Genomic DNA, 16948 nt, shown 5'->3' on the forward strand with positions numbered 1-16948 from the left:
TGACAAGAGTAAGAAATACAATGCAAATCTTCCTTCTGAATAAGTGCAGGACTTATTTGTCAAGAAAATGGGCCTAATACACAATTCCAGCTATTCCAGACAATTATAATCTCTCTGTACTGTAATTATTGCAATGTCAGGTGGATGTTTTTTCTAGAGTATTCAATGCTGAGCTTGGCTGATGGTCCCGTTTTCTTACTCACAGGCACTGTTTAGGTTTGAGAGGGATTTCAAACTACAGCAAACCTAAATCAACCAGAGGGTGCTTATGCAGTGACTGCTCAAGTGACATCCATGAAAAACAGCTGACAAAGTAAACGTACACAATGCACTTAACTAGCATGTTTTCTAGGACGCGTTCAGGTTAACTGCGTGGGTAGGTTAAAAACTGCCTTCTCTGAATATGGCTCTCCCCAGCAAATCCAGTCATGATCCTCCCTGTCAAAACACAGGAGAAAGCAAGCAGAGTCTGCAAGTGGAGGAGGAGAAATTTGGCAGAGCCTGGGAAAATTTCAAACCCAACACTGGGATCAACACAAAATCTCCGAGTTCAAGAAATATAAAATCACCTTTCATACAGGAGTTGCAATATTTTTTCAAAAGACAGCACTTGGAGGCTATCTACCTACCTAGGTTCTTTCATAGGGAAAAGGCAGGATTTCAGTTTCCTGTTAATTTGAGAAAACTGCAGTATATTCAGATGACTCAGTTACATGCAGTTATAGGCATGCCTGTTTATGAGAAGTAAAGAAAGCCTTTTAGATATTTGAGAAAAGCAAGTCTATAAATAGCAGTACAATTCAGCTACAGATGGGCAGAAACTCCAGCCCTTCATCTGAACATTTCATGCTTTGGGCCACTTGAAATCCGAGTCTGACGTTTGCATCCTTAAAATGTTTGGAGTCCACCTACACAAGATTGTAAAACACGCAATTTTCAGCAGACGTTACTTAAGTCACATCTTCTCTCTCCCTGTTCCCCTACCTCTCCCTCTTTCTTCCCTCTTCTCCTGTTAAATCCTAAAGATTTTCACAGAAACTTCTTTTTATAGACTCTTTTTATTAGAGCACTATCCCTGCTAAACACTTCTATGAAATTCTGTATTAGACTGTAACCACCTACAGACGCTGTGGTATCCTGTTAGATTTTCAAAGTTGATTTTATACAAGTTTCTCACTGAGCACATTTTAAATGTCAAATTATAACTTTAAGCCTGTGATTGTATATATAGTCATTTCATCCCCTTCCTTCCAGCTTTTGGAGAAAACTTCTTCTTCCCTTTTGCACACACAACCTCCACAAGCTGTCTGATGTTTCCCGTCACAGTTCACAGAGAAATTTGTCTTTTGAAAGATGCAAACCATTAAAAAAAAATCAGCAATAAAAGGAGATTTTTAGAAAGTTACTATTATGTAAGGGAAGCCGAACTATTATGTAAGGGGAAGAGTGCTATGGAAAGGAAGGAGCACGAAGTGTTCTGCAAACTTAACTCCTCAAAGGCCTGACAGACGATTATATCCTTGAGGGCTTGTCTATTTTTCTGATAGTATCAGTTAGGTGGATTAAGAATATCGTCTCTGCCTGGAAACCTTCCTGCACTTGTTTCTCCAGACCACGGTGAGACACAGTGATGCTGCCACTGCAGCCATAAATCGTATCATGGGTGGAAGGTGTTACGGCTCTGTGGTGGTGAGGCCAACCTGAGCAGACAAGATTATACACCCTTACATTTTTAAACACCAAGAGGGACCAATACCTACCTCTACTCTTCCCTGTCCATGCAGTCCTGTCAAGTTTATGTGAGCATAGTAACTTACAGAGACACTTTTAAAACCTGGAAGCAGTATCTAAGGCTCTTTCATCAGGAGTCCTCCAGCTGCTCCACCACCCCTGCAGCTGGATGTTCCACTCAATGAAAATCAGCAGAAGCGGGGCTCTCGGAGAACCGAGCTCTTCCTGCAATACAGCCTTCCTATCTCCACGGGAGTAAGTAAAAGCATTGTACTGCAGTTTCCCACCTTATTCATTACTAAGCTCTGACCCTGCTTTTGCTTGTTTGGCATTTATCGTGTATATACTTTACATGCAGAGTATATGCTGGATTTACAGATTGTATGGACAGAATAGGCAGAGTGAAAGAAGACTCCCAGTTCTGTGTTTCTAAAAGACTCAGGATAGAAAATCCTCCAGAACATGAACTGCTGGAGGTTTAACAGGCTGGCTCTGCTCTTGAATAAATTATTCCCTAGTATATTAACAGAAATATTACTTTAAGGTTCAGTGCTGTTGATGTGACCACAGGAGCATTCTTTTATTACTACATGCAAAACACTGAGTTTATACTGCCCTCTTCTGTAGTACATTGAAAATGAAAACAGAATTAAGGCCAGGAGCTGTTCTAAGAAACTAAATCTTATTTTGTACTAAGGATCCCCCTATGTCAAATTCTCCCTCTGGGTCAGCTTTTTCTTCTGGTTGTTATTCGTGAAAATATTGTCCCTAGCCAGAACATAACATTTCACGTTCGCTTTTCCTTTTAAGTTGGCCTTTGCTAATAGCTCTTCTACAGAGTAGGTGTCACTTCTCAAAATACCACTGTTACGTAAAGCCTGATTGATATGAGCTAAGGTGGGCAGAAAAAAGTTATCAAAATCTGACTGTTTGAAAGAGAAGAATGTATTTTTGTTTAAAGCAGTGGGAGGGCATAATTACCTGCACTGAGGATAGGGAAGATTTGAGCTCACATTGCCAACGTGAAGGTCTATAGAGAGCAGACCTCCCTCTTTGTGTGCTCTCCTGCGCCCAGAGGTATCCACCATACAGCGTGAGGGGTTTCTGAAATCCCATTGCAGCCGTAATGTAATGGCCGAACAACACCATGCTGTTTATCCAAAGACCATTAGCGGTCAGGGTAATTACACCGTACGTATAAAGGTCTCTGAGCACGTTAGCGTTGAAGGAGGGTGCAGCACCTAAGCGGGGAGCAGCGAGTCGCTGGCTGAATGCATGCTGTATGCTCTGCTGCGCTCCCCGCGATGCCACGGGGCTCCGAGGCTGAGGATCCTGGCTGAGGATTTGCCCCGCTGACCCTCATACGGAGAGGCAAATGGGGTGAGGAGGTCACAGATGTCTCCCAGCTCTGAAGCTGCTGAAGGGCGGAGTGAAACCAAAAAAAGCTACAGTGAAGCCTCAACACCTAGAATTTATTTCATGTTCAAGGCACGTTTCTTGTCAAGGGACCAGAGAGAGAAGCTGGAAAGCTGTATTTTAAACAAAGACAGGTGCAAACTTCCAGCTTCTCTCTTTTAGGGGATTTTGTTTGGATCTACTCCTAAGTTTGAAAGGTAGCTCTTAAAGCCCTCCTGTTAAATCCCTAAGCCAGCTATTTGCAGTGTTTCATTCCTCTGAAACCCTGGGAATCCTATTTTCTGCAGTGCCTCCACCAAGCTGTCATCCCTTCAGCAGGTGTACAGAGGTTGTTTTGGCCACAGAGGGCTCTGGTTTAGTCCTATGATTAGGTCTTTCCACGTAAGTTCATTAAATGCAGTCTATCAAGAAGCTGTTTTGATCACTCAGTAAATTGTGACAGAGAGCAGGAAGGACTTACACATACGCAGCATATTGCAGCTCTGAGAAATACTGGAGCTGGTCTTCAGATAAAGAAATCCAATAAAAGGGACTCTTTGCTGAACAAGTTATTTTAAGACACATTTTCACTTCTTAATGATCCTTCAATTACCAGCTTCCTGACCAATAATGAGAACTGCCGAAGCAAACTAATTTGCAGTGGCACTACTTTTTTGTAATTTTGCTTTATAACCAATATTCTCACACAGAAATAACAGAGCAGTGATACTACAGCACAGCTGTCATCACTGTAAATCTATACACGTATATAGGTCTTTTAAAATAATTTGTCAAACCCTTACTTAGTTGAAGTAAGGGTACCTTCAAACACTTCTTTAGGCTCTGGTACTCCAATGGCTTTACTACTACTAATATTTGTTCCAGTATTTTATTCCTGAGATGAAAATATGTGTAGCAATTGGCCAGCAAACTTTTTTTTTCTTGAGCATTAGCACATCTTTTGCTTCTCTCTTTTCTTCTGCAGTGAAGATCTTTCAGAAGTGTTATGGAAAATTGGCAAATTCCCTTAATGCTCTGCAATACATATTCTTTGGGCCAGCTTAGCTCTGCTTTTTAAGAATTCTTTTTTTTTTTTTTAATCTGTATTAACAACCTGTTTTTTACAGGGATTCCCTTGCTAATTGCTCATGCTCTGTCATCATATTTTTCAAGTTAAATTCAGGTTTCTCTCCTGTCATTCTGATCACGTTTCCTAGAGAATGTAAATTCCCTTTTTGTTCTACTTGGAAGCCAACAAAAATTCATTTAAAAACTAGAAGTGAGTTCAAGCAGCAAAATTCAGATCCAGGTACAAACTTTGTCAAAGTCCAGGTGTGGTCCAGTTAGGGGTGGTGGAGGCTTTTTCCAGTAGCTTTGATGGCAGAGATGTTATATTGACCAGATGCTGCCTGGGAACTACAAGGCAGCTGCAATCAGCCAGTTGGGATTTAACTGGCATTGAGGTGATGGGGAAGAGTGTATGGCCCTCATGGTCTACGGCCACTTTTTATCATCCAGCTTCTCCACACTGAGAGCTGGAGCCCTGCAGGCAGTAGGGCTGAAGGGCTGGTAAGGACCTGCTGGTTAAGTTCAGAGGAAGGATGGGGTCTCTCTTAGGGCAGGGAGCCAACTTGCGAATTAGGGAGCCACCCCCAGCCCGCTCTCTCTGCAGAGCCAAGCACCACTAAACCAAGCTAAGCCCGTGACTCGTGCAGCACTCCAGCAAAGCAAAGGCATTAACAAGTTTTCACTGCTGTTGACCAAAGCACAGGATTTTCCTCCGCCGGGAGCCAAGTGTCACCCAAAGCTCCTGCTCTGTTTGCAGTGAAAGAAGGGTTTTCACAATAGAAAGGCTCAATAGAAGCAGTTGCTACGTGGGAGGATATTGAAAACAGTGATTGGCATCACACTTTCTTTCTTCTGTCTCCTCTATTGTTTGAACCCCAAGAATTGCAGGAACACGGCTGTTCCTGTGGCTAAGTCTATTACCCTCTTCTCTTTCTCTTATTTACCCACTCCAGTCATTAGCATTTGAAGAATAACTTGAAGTAATCGCACCCGTGGCAGAAGGGTTGTATTTCCCAGCCCTTTACACTATCACAAGCATACGCCCATGTCTTGTGGGTATAAAACCTACACCTGTGTCTATCATATCCAGAGCCGAGGGTCGTGTACCCGCTCCTCCTCTGGGACAGGATGGAGGAAGGTGAGCTGTTCCTGCGCTGGGGGTGCGTGGCTCACCATGTGTGCCATGTGGCTACCAGAGCATGGTGCCGAGCCCTCGCAACATCCCCTGTGGGGCCACCGCCAGCTCCCCTGGGCCTGGGGTGTGCCTTTTCCAGCTGATCATACAGATATACTCAAACACTACCCTGTCCATAAAAGCCAGTCGATGGGGTTGAGCTGGCACAGAGGGGAAGCAAACCGTGCTTGTTATTTGACTGGTACAGGATGGATTCCCCCATTTATTTTCTAGAGGAGCCAGCGGCCATGACCCCTCTGTCATGCCACAGTCAAATTTTGGCTGACCCAAAACCTCAGAAGTCCTTACCTGGAGTTTAGGGCAAAGCCACAGGTATTGCTCTTAGAGGCTTCCCAGGCTGAGACGTGCTCCTGTTTTATTTCACCATTGTGAAAACAGAATTAGAGCCCTCGTTACAACCAACCCCTTTTGCTGGCACTTGCTGAAAGATTTGTCTAAAACTTGGCAGTGGTTAAATCTAGTTACAGCGATAGCAAGAGACAGCAAAGCTGAGAGTCATACGGTGTCTCTCCCCTCTGCCAAAGGGAGACCTGGGAATTTATTTGTGATCAACATCATGTAGAGAATCACGTTTCCTCATGCCCTTGCAAGGGAAACGATTGCTAATGGATCTTGTGCTTCAGCAGTATCCCTCTCCCTGCTATGTTTCCCAAATGTGTAGGTAGAGCAGCAAGCCTATGGAAACCTTTTGTAAATTGAAAGAGAACAACTCCTGCCTGCTCACAAAGATGAGAGCCAGAAAGTTACAAGAAAAGTGCTATTTACCACTGACTTCTGAAACCTTGAAGAAAGAAATTCGGTAATGAAAGCCACAGTAATCAAGACGACAATAATAAAAAGATGCTGAAGGTAGGATTTTTCTAAGCTAGGAAACTGCACTGGGTAGGGGTAAACCTCTCGATGTATTTCTGCATGTCTGCATGTATTTGCTGAGGTGAGAAGGACTTTGAAACGTGTTCTGGGATTGTGCGTTGTTCTTTATTATAATTACCAGCACTACAGCAGTGCCTAGCAACTCTAATGAAGTATGAGGGTCTTATTGCAGAAGTCATTGTGTGAAGGAGGAACGAAAAAAAGATGTTATTTACTGTCTTAGGTATTTCAGGCAGCAAAGAGTATGAAACAAGCACCCAGATCGGCACTGTGTCAGCAGGTTTTAAAATATGAGTCCTGTGAGAAAGAAAATATGTGAAAATCAAAGGTCGTCTTCCATATGTTTAACCAATAAAGGGAGTCACGGGGAGATCCTAAGCACAGGGAAAGAAATGAGAGGAAACATTAGACCAGCAGCAAGGGAAATGTCTGAGGCTATTTTAAAAAGCCTTGAAGACACCTTTCAGAAGAAATAAGGCCAGTTTTACTGGGGGGGAGAAAATTCCAGTATTGAGCTCTCAAAATATTATTTCCACCTCCATTCTTCATGTTCACGTATTTCTAGCAATGTGGTTGTGGTGTTTCCATACCATTCTCCTTCTACTTTATATCTAATTGTCACTGTAGTATTGATCTCCTGCCCAGCTGTGAGTGGTTTCTAAGCACAGCATACAAATCATCTAGGGGACTTTGCACTCTCTGCTTAGCAGTTTGGCTTCAGGTGTGCATGATATTTCCTAATTTCTTTTTTTTTCCCCAGTGCTTTCACTGGTTCACCATCACTCCCCTCTCTGACTTATTTTTCCCATCTTATCAAAGTGGAGCTTCTGCTGTGAGCTGAAGCCATGTCATCTTTTTCCATGGCTCTGCTGTTCCCCAGCCAGGGCCAATATTTCTGGAGATCAATGCTTTTTATTTTCTGTGGCCATATTTTCAGCCTTGTTGCTTTTCAGTGTAGTTCCTTCCCTGTTCAATGCTTTGCTGAAACCTTTGTTACAAGACTAATGCCCTGATTAATCAATAAGTAATGACTGAGCTAATTCCAGAGTTAAAGGGGAAATCCCAAGGGAAATACTCTGTGTGCTTCCTTTTAAAAGTCTATAAGGCCCCCAGCCTCATAAAAGTTCACAGGGCTAATTAAAGGGCTTTACAGAGAGCAAGTATCAGAGGACTGCATTTTTGCTCTTCATCTTGACCGAGAGTAACAGACATTACTCAGTTCACAGCCCAACATGAAAATCCATTCCCTGTAGACAAGGCTATGAGGTAGAGGAGGTTGGTTCCAGTGACCAAATAACTGCACAAGTGAAGCACAACCTTTGCAGAAATAGCCCAGGAAAAGGTGAAGAATCAGTTGAGTGGTGCTATGCTCCTTTGGACAAGACATGAAGAGAGGGAGGAGGCCTAGTTGAAACCTGGAAACCAGAATTATTTATGGACCCTACTTCTCATACCAGAGGAGACTGAACAGTTATTCAACCCCTATATGCCTGCTCTGCAAGGCTCATGATTTTGTAGCCCTGTATTTTTATCCTACCAAAGTCATCTGCCGCCCAGGCTGCAGAGCTCCTGCCCGTCCGCAGGCCAGCTCTAGCCCATTTCCCTTGTGCCCTTGGCAGCCTTATTGAATCTTAATGCACAGGTCCCACTGTTTAATACAGATATTGCTGTCTTGATCTACTGTCAGCCTAGTTGGTCTAGGTTGCAGCTCCTAGAAGGAGGGAGAGTCCAAGGCCATAGGTGGCCACAGGTGGTGCTTTCAGTTCACGTGGTTCATTGGCTTGTCTGCTTCTAGTTCTTGGCAGACCCGTGACTATGAAAAGCTATGCAGTCATGAAGTAATCCAACACCTCGTAACTGTTAAAAAGTTCAGCCCTTGCTGGACTCAAGAGATGGGCAAAAGTTTTGCTGAGTGTGTTGTGAAAGTGCCTCTCCTCACTCACCCCTACATCTGAGACAGAAGAGCTCAGGCCGAGCTAACAACGCTGCTGTTCTCTAGCACTATAGAGAGATACCTTGGGCTATTTCACTGTGCCCCACGATGGAAAAGTACACATACAATGCTGACATCCGAACACTTACTGCTTCTGTATGCAGCGCATTCCCCATAGTTCAATTCTATACTAAACCTTCACTTTTTAAAAAGTTCATTATGTGGGAGCGGATAAAGCAGGAACAGCACAACCTTATTCAACAGCATAAATGGGTTTCTCTGGCAACCATCATCAAGCTGCATTACATAGTAACTAAGTGTAGAAGCAGCTATCTTTAGGTTCTGGGTCTGTTATTGCCCCATCTTTTTCACTGCAGAAAATTAACATGTATCGGTGCATCTAGTTTAAGCCCGGGGGGGGGGGGAGTGGAAATCCACCCATCCACTGCTGGTGAGGTAGGGATGTGTCTTTGAAATTTGAAAAGGTCTGCCTGACTAACTTCATGCTCCTTCCCTTTTTATGTTTGGGTTTTAGTACATTTCCAATCTTCATAAGTTTCTTAGCCTGCTCCAGACTTACCAATTAGTTTTGTTCAGCTGTGTCTGCACTGGGCAACAGATGCTGTCTGTGGTGCTCCCTTGAATCCTAAATCCCAGATGAGTCCCCCAGCCACATCCCAGCTGCATGCCGAGTCAAGAGGTGGCTGGATGATGCTCCCCCATGCACCCTGCACTGGATTGAAGGAAGGTGCAGGTGGGCAAGCGGAGATGCAGCGTGCCGCACTGGTCTTTCCAAGCTGGGCAGTTTGGGGACCTCCACCATGGGGCCCCTTGCAGGGCACAGTAAGCCTTAGAGGACCTGGAACTGTTCATCCTACTCATATTGCATAGAGCCCAAGCACACGAAGGCAGGCTCCTGATTCCCATTTAAATCATCCTAAATGTCTCTGAAGTTCAGAGCCTGGCTTCTTCAGTGTCTGGAAACACTTCAGCCAAAGAGAAAAGTCAGATGTGTGTTTACTGAACATCCCCAGCACCACTGTAAGTGCCTAATGCATGGACATAGGGTAACAGCCCCACTTACGATCTCAGTAGCTGGGACTCCATGAACCAGAAGGGATATGTAACCACTATTTTCAAACTGTCTGTGGAATCTGGGAGTACAAATAGTTGCTAGAGAGTGATAAGTATCACCTTTTGATGAGCAGCCTCCAGTAAAATGTCGTACTTTGTGCACACAAAATAGTGGCGTCTAAAATCATGAGTCCCTTTTCTGAAAGTGTTGATTCTATATATAATACAGAGACACCAGCAAGAGTAACATCCAAGGGAGTTAAAAATAATTCTGAAATATTCTGGAAGAAATAAGTTATGAGGAACTTTTCTTGATGGTTTTGTAATTTTTAATTTTTATATCTTTCCTTAGTATCACTTGATTTCTGTGGTCATCCTTTTTCCCAGCTTACCACGGAGAGATAATTACAGCAGGCACTCTTAGAAAAGGAACAGTTAAACTAATTACTACAAATCAAATCAGAGGAAAAAGACCTTATGTTTCCAAGAATTAAGCAATAATGCACATACGCTGCAGGGAATTATCTACAAATGGTTACTAAAGACAGTAACAATACTGTTTATACATATTTGGCAGGTATATCTCAAATAATAGTGATAGCTTGACATCCAGGGACTAGCTCATGGACTCATTATCTTTTGAATGAGCTTAATGTTTTTAAAATTACTAGATCAAGCCTTAGTCTGACATAGGTATTATGTAAGTTTCCTTCCAACAGCCAGCCTATAGGAGGTCCTCTCCATCTCCCAATATTCTTGATTTTCTGCCAGTTATTTGGCAGACCTCTGGGCAAACCGGCAGCAATTTCACAATCTACAAAACAAGTTTTTGGCATAAGTTGCCACCACAATTTATGTATTTACTTATTGCTCAAGCCAATAAAAACATTTTGTTCAGAACCCAAATGGTTATTTTAAGTCCTAACTTATTCCACACCTTCTTCTGGAAATGGAATTTATAAAGAAATTGGTGAGAGGTGGACTGAATGAGGGGACAAAAAGCTGGGTGGAAAATCACATGAACCGTCAGGCTCCAAGGGTGGTGACCATGGGTATGAAGTCCAAATGGCACTACCTGCAGAGTCCCTCAGAGATCCATACTGGGACCAATATTGTTTAGTGTCTTTACTAAGGGACTGGATGAGGGGAATGAGTGCGCTCTCTGCAAGTTTTCAGATGATGTCAAAACAGGAAAGCAGCCAATATGCTGGAGAGCAGGCTGGAGAAATGGGCCGAGATGAACCTCATGAAGTTCAACAAAGTGAAACACCAAGCCCTGCTCTGGTGAGAAATAACCCCACGCACAGTACAGGCTGAGGTCTGACTCGCTGGAAAGCAGATTTGCAAATAAGGCCTGGAGGTCCTGGTGGACACCAAGTTGACCAGGAGCCAGCAATGCACCCTTGCAGCAAGGAAGGCCAACAGCATCCCGGGCTGCATTAGCAAGAGTGAAGAAGTGATTATTTCCCTCTACTCTGCAGTTGTGAGACCACAACGGGGGTGCTATATCCACTTTTGGCCTCTATACTACAAGATAGATGTTGACACTCTGGAGCTAGTCTAGCCAAGATGCTGTGGAGCACATAATGTATAAGGAGAAGCTGAGGGAGCTGGGTATGTTCAGCCAAAAGGAGAGAAGGTGGAGGGGAGACCTGCTGTCTGCAAATACTGAACAAGACTCTTCTTGGCATTGCATGCTGGAAGGGCAAGAGGCAACAGACACAAGCTGAAACATGGGAAATTTTGACTCAATGTAAGAAAAACATTTTGTGTCTGTGCAACTCTTGCCCTTTAAAAGCCAGTCTGCTGGGAAACCAGTCCCTTCTGCGAGGCACCAGCCAGCTTTAATAATACAAATTATAAATTTTACTTACTAGATATCTGCATTAAGAAAAAACAATGAAACCTCAGCACTGACCAGACAGTCATGACAAGGGCAAAATTCCTTCCCTGAGCCCCAAAGAGCTACCAGTATATTGGCCAAAAGAAAGGCATCAAACCTCATCTCTCTCTAATTACAAAGAGGAAGGGCAAGAGCTCTTCATCCTATTGCAAAATGGCACCCAAAGACAGGTTAAAATGCCAGGATTCTTTCAGAGGAAGACAGTGGCCCCTTCCAAGTCATGTTCCTTCCCTCCTGATGGGCTGGTCCAAAAGGCTTATGATGCAGTCATGTGTCTGACCCTGCTGCAGCCACCAAAGGCTGAGCTCTCAAAGGAGGCAAGGGAATCTAGATATAAGGAAGAAAAAAGAAATTTTTTATGCTGAGGGTGGTGAAACACTGGCACAGGTTGCCCAGAGAGGTGGTGGATGCCCCATCCCTGGAAACATTCAAGGTCAGGTTGGACGGGGCTCTGAGCAACCTGATCTAGTTGAAGATGTCCCTGCCCACGGCAGGGGGGTTGGACTAGATGACCTTTAGAGGTCCCTTCCAACCCAAACTATTCTATGATTCTATGATTAATTGCTTGACAAAAAACAAGATATTCTTTTCTACTCTTCATCCTGACAAAAACAAATCCTGATCTTTAGAGTTCTGCAGCCTGAAAGACAAAGTCAAGGGTAAAAAGTAAATTTTTGGTTCCTTTAAGATGGCATTAACTAAATTGGAGCTTTCTACCCCAAAAAATGCATGCAGGAAACCAAGGTTTCTGTTGGCTGAAAGTTTAAAATCAAACTGAAAAAATCAGCCAGTTATGTGTTTTTCAGTTTAGGACTAGGCGCATTACAAGTATTTAGGGATCTCATGCTAGTGGGCTAGGGATTGCTGTTACTACTGCTTACAGCAGTGGGGGTTTGTAGCTCATGAGAGACCAACAACATAACAAGCAGATGAAATGTGTGGACTGTTGCTTACACAGCAACAGCATCTTTATAAAAGAAACATGTCTTTTTTAGGCTTTACATCAATTCTGTCACAGACTTCCAAGAATAAATAGTCCCTCCCCTGCCTTGCTAACGTATCAGCCCAAGCATGAAGCTGTAGTCTTATGTCACTTAAAAATGCTGATTCCAAAAGTCTTATCAGTTTACCAAAACAAATATTAACAAAGAGATAAAATGAAAGCATATGTTTGCATTCTTTTTGAGAACATATGCATCTAATACTTGCCTCCATTTGGAGAGGGGGGAAAAAAAAAATCAAGAACACCTCCCCTGATTACTCTCCAAAAGCAGCCAGGTGAGGGCTAGCTAACATATATTCTTTCTTGAATCAAATCAGCCATCACACCTTTATTTAAAAATAATGGGCACAATAAATTAAAGTGAAAAGAAAAGACTTATACATGCATTTTTCCATATCATCCCACAAATATCCTGCGAGAGACTCATATAAGGTGTTTGGGTTTTTTTCTAATTCTGTGTAACATTGTAGCTTTTTTTCTTTTTTCTTTTTTCTTTGTCTGAGATGGATGGGTGAACCTGGCAGTGGTGTGGAGAAATTAACTACATTTCAAATTATCACTGTCTCTTAATCAAAGTATGGATTTTTAATAGGTTTTTAATTAAGATCTAGTCAAGAAAAGTAAGGACAGAGGAAATGCTAGTGCTAGACTTAGCTGTTTCAGCAGAGAAACCGCTGGAACCATTTTGCTATTGTATCCTGCAGAAAGCTGGAGCAAGCTCATTCAGCAATTAATACCACAAATATCGTCTCGAGGGGCTTAAGGTGTTAAGCCCTTGCCGCTGAGCTTACAGGGTGGTTTCTTTGAGAAAACAGGGAGTAAAAGGAAAGATTCCCCTCGTGGAGAAATTGTGGTTTGATAGCAGATAGGTAGGAATCACCCAGAGCTTTGAAGAAAAAGCAGAGAAAAGATGCAGGGCACTTTTCTGGACCGAGCTGAACCCACACGACCAGGACATAACTTATTCCTGAGGAGGACTGCAGAAAGGTTTTATGCTGTCTTGTTAAGACAGGCGTACAAAAGTGCCTGGAGGGTTTTTTCAACACCTGAACAACTGTTCTTGTATAGTAAACTGCTGCTTTTGATAAGTTCCAAATCCTTGAAAATGAAGCAAGAGCGGTAAAACGCAACCAGCACGTGGCCACGGCACCTGCTGCGGAGATGCTGCACGCCGGGACTTCCTGCCTGCTGCTTCACCTGGGACAGAGAGGAGCCAAAGACGAGTCAGCCTCACTGCTCCGGCAGCCCTTGGAAAACCGGCCCAGTAAAAATCACATCATACCCACAGCATCCACTGCTTTCCCAGGATAGAAAGGGCAGGAGTCTATGTTTTTAATTAACTCACTAACAGTAAGAAATTAATCACCTTTTATGTTTGAACCTGCTCTGCAGCCTGCTTGTCATCCTGCACTGCTCCCCAGTAGTTTTCCCTTGCTTTTCCCTCCCTCATCGCTGCCTTGGGGGAAACGCCAAGGGGGAGGCAATGCCCTGGTCATTGCAGAGGAGGTTATGCATGCTGCACTTAATGACTCTTAACAGGACTGAGATTAACTGCGATTAGATTCACCTTGCACATAGTTTGACTGTGAAAGGATTACTGGGTAGCTGAGAAAAGCTGTTTTGCTCAATTCTTGCCACATCTTTAAAGAAATGCCAGGTAGGATGAGGACTGCTCAATGGTCTATACATAATGTACTAGCAGATGGTTTGCAAACATTTTTTAAGTGGCTTGATAAAGAAAAAACGCAGCTGTCTCTGTGCCCAGCTGCATCTCCTTTCCCCCAGGACATCTCCAGCCTACTGGCTAATGCGGGAGTAGCTATCAGGGACCGGGGGTGGGTGCCAGGGATGCAGGGAAGGGCTGTGGGAGGGGGAGCGGGGGCTCGGAGAGGGTGCAAAGGCCTGGGACACCAGGTTGGGCTATCCCTCCATGACGCACCGTCATGGTAGGGATTGCTTTGGTTGCAGCTGCCTCTAGAGGGCTCAGTGCCTTGTTGGAAAGGCAGCAGCCTTTGTTCTCGCCTTACACAGCATCGCTGCGTGAAAAATACTTCATGTGTCGCTTTGCTTTTCAATCTTCCCTTTAGTTCCACTCAAATCTCCAGTAGCTTGACCTCAAAACCAAAGATGCAAGGTGCAAAGGGTCTGTATGCCCTCACTCTGGCATCACTGGGGTACAGCACACACTCCCCATCAGGGCGGCGATGGGGATTCGCTGCCTGCCCATCACCTGTGCCACCAGATCCCCTTTGCATCCTTCAGCCCTCCGAAAGTTTAAGGCCTTAAACGCTGCACTCCATTGCACTTAAACCCTGCCGCACATCTGCTCATACCAGCGCCTCTGCTACAGAGCTGATGCATGTGTGTGCCATGGTTATTTGTCCTGCTCCTCGAGATGGGCTGCCAGAAGCGTAGAAATCCAAGTCCGGTGCCACAAGCAGGTTTGCATCCAAACAAAATTTCTGATCAGAAAAAGGGGAAACCCAGACAGAATTTGTATTTATTAATCCCGTGCTTTCTGATGGCTTCATCAGGTAGATGGACCTGTATCTTCAAACACTTGCAAAGCCTTGGAAGATATTCAGGACTGGCTTGCTTCTCCAGGACCAGTTGCTAAGTATGTACAGCATACTCTTTTTTGTGGGCAGTAGTTACACCTGCAATGAAAATTGTGAATATGCAGCTTTAACACTGTTAGCAGTGTTTAGTCATTCTTGTGACTTTCCCTGTGAACTACATCATATTTGTCAGTACCAGATTTAATCTGCAGTTGTGCTGCCCATTTGTTTAGCTTTATCCGTATGCAGGATAACCAGCCAGGATTGCTTTGCAAAGCAAGCAACTTAAAAGCTGAAGCCATTTATTCTGACTAGTGATTCTCCCTTGGTTTTATAAGCTTCAAAAACCTCTGGAGTTCATCTGCATTTGGTTTAGACTAGTCAAACAGGATGAGATCATCTCACTTGCCGTACAGCACCTCCTTACATGGTGAGTTCAGCCTTTACTCTCGCAGCTTTTGCCATCTCCCGCCAAAGTCAACAGAAAGGCTCTTGTTGGCAAGGTTAAAACAGGAACAGACCATCAGTCCCCCAAACGGCACACGTGATTTAGCAATGGTGCAAAACTCCCTAGCAAGTCCAGGCCATGAGTGTCAAAAGCTAAGTCTGACAGATGAGGTTGCTAGCAAGTTCTCAAGGCAAACTGACCTTCCCCTCTCCTGAGGAGGGATCTCCACCTGCCTTCCATTGCAGTAGTGTGTATATCCCTCTCCTTCAGGGATATTGCTGGTTGGGTTCATTTCTCTTCCCAGGGAATGGAAAGAGCTTCTGGCAGGGAACAGCCCCTGCAGTAAGGAACGAAGCTGAGACTCTGGCTACTGGAGTTCAATCCTCTGGCATAAATCAGTGAACACTGTACACAACGACAGTATAACAAGCCTTTATTGAAGCAAGAGTGTGAGTCAAAGCAACAGGCAAAACACAAACACCAAGCATCAGAAAGGGAACAAACATCCGACTCGGCAGCGCTGTGTGCCAAATGCCCCAGCACACAACAGGAGACTGTCATGTTGTTGATGGTATTTTGTCATAATTAAGTGTGATTTGCTTACACATGTTGTTCAGCACAGATAAAATAATGATCAGCCTCTACTTGGCTTCTCACTGCAGAGTGACTATTTCAGTCCGAAACAGACCTTTTAATCTGCATTCCTTAGTGCCTCCATGGTGAGATGGTGAATATTTGTACAGATGTAGGCAACTGGACTATATATTTCACAGGCTGCCAGATTGATTTCATGCACTCTTGGAGGACTCAGTCTCTGGGGACTGCTCACAATTGCTTTGGCGCCCTTGATTGATAAACTTTGTCTTATGGCTCCATGCTTTGGAAAGCCAATTTGCATGTATGTTGCCAATGATTATTCACTCATTATTTTTATTAGGGAATCACACAGAGGCCTCTTCTGACAAGCTGTCCTATAGGTGCTATATAAACATAAAGCTTTATGACAGTTCTGCCACAAAGGTTTTCTGGTGTCTAAGAGGTGAACAAGAGCTTGATCACTCTCAGCATTTACAGCTGCTGCAGAGCTAAAAGAAGGATCCTTTCTGCAAACAGTGCTCTTTATTTGCAGAGCTCATAGGCAGCCACATCTCTTGAGGGAGTAGAAGGCAACACAATAAAGTCCTCATAAGCTAGACCATGTTCCTCCTTTGGGACCATTTGGGATTGATCTAGATATTTATCAGATAATCTATGCTCCTCTATGTCATTTCTTCTCAGCATCTGGAGACACCATTAATTTGTCAGGTATTTGATATTCACTGTGATTTCAGAACAGTGTGTTGGCCTTCACTGCTTAAAAAGCAAGCTCTGTTCAGTCATGCTGAGTTTACTTGTATAGCCTTTACTGATTTTTAAAAAAAAAAAAAAGAAAGAACAGAGTTATTTGGAGAAAAAGGGCCTGTTTTGGCTTCCATAGACTCATCACTATGTCCTAGGACTACTCACAGTAGCTACCCGGCACAAAGAATGTACAAGGCCAGCTGAAGTCCTCCTGCTAAAACTCCTCTGCATGTTTTGTTCTCCATCACATTCTGCCCACATGCTAGGAGCAGAGATCAGGCCAGAGCATGGCTTTGGCTCTGTGATTTGGGGTCAGCTGGAACCCCGCAGAGTTTTTGCACCTTTCCAGTGGTGCATGGAGGACCAGGAGGTGGCCTGCACCCTTCAGCCACCCCAGGAGTTGCCTTACTCTGCGCTGGCAGCCAA

General features: G+C 43.9%; 1 protein-coding gene across 1 annotated transcript in view; it reads left to right on the forward strand.

The window, feature by feature from the left end:
- Positions 1-6006: 6006 nt before the first annotated feature.
- PHACTR1 (phosphatase and actin regulator 1) overlaps positions 6007-16948 on the forward strand; it is a 362855-nt gene continuing 351913 nt past the window's right edge. The window contains exon 1 of the mRNA XM_076330546.1: positions 6007-6238. The gene's annotated coding sequence lies outside the window, so the exon portion shown is untranslated. The remainder of the gene's footprint in view (positions 6239-16948) is intronic.

This window comes from Aptenodytes patagonicus, chromosome 2 (assembly GCF_965638725.1).
Source record: "Aptenodytes patagonicus chromosome 2, bAptPat1.pri.cur, whole genome shotgun sequence".
Taxonomy (NCBI): Eukaryota; Metazoa; Chordata; class Aves; order Sphenisciformes; family Spheniscidae; genus Aptenodytes; species Aptenodytes patagonicus.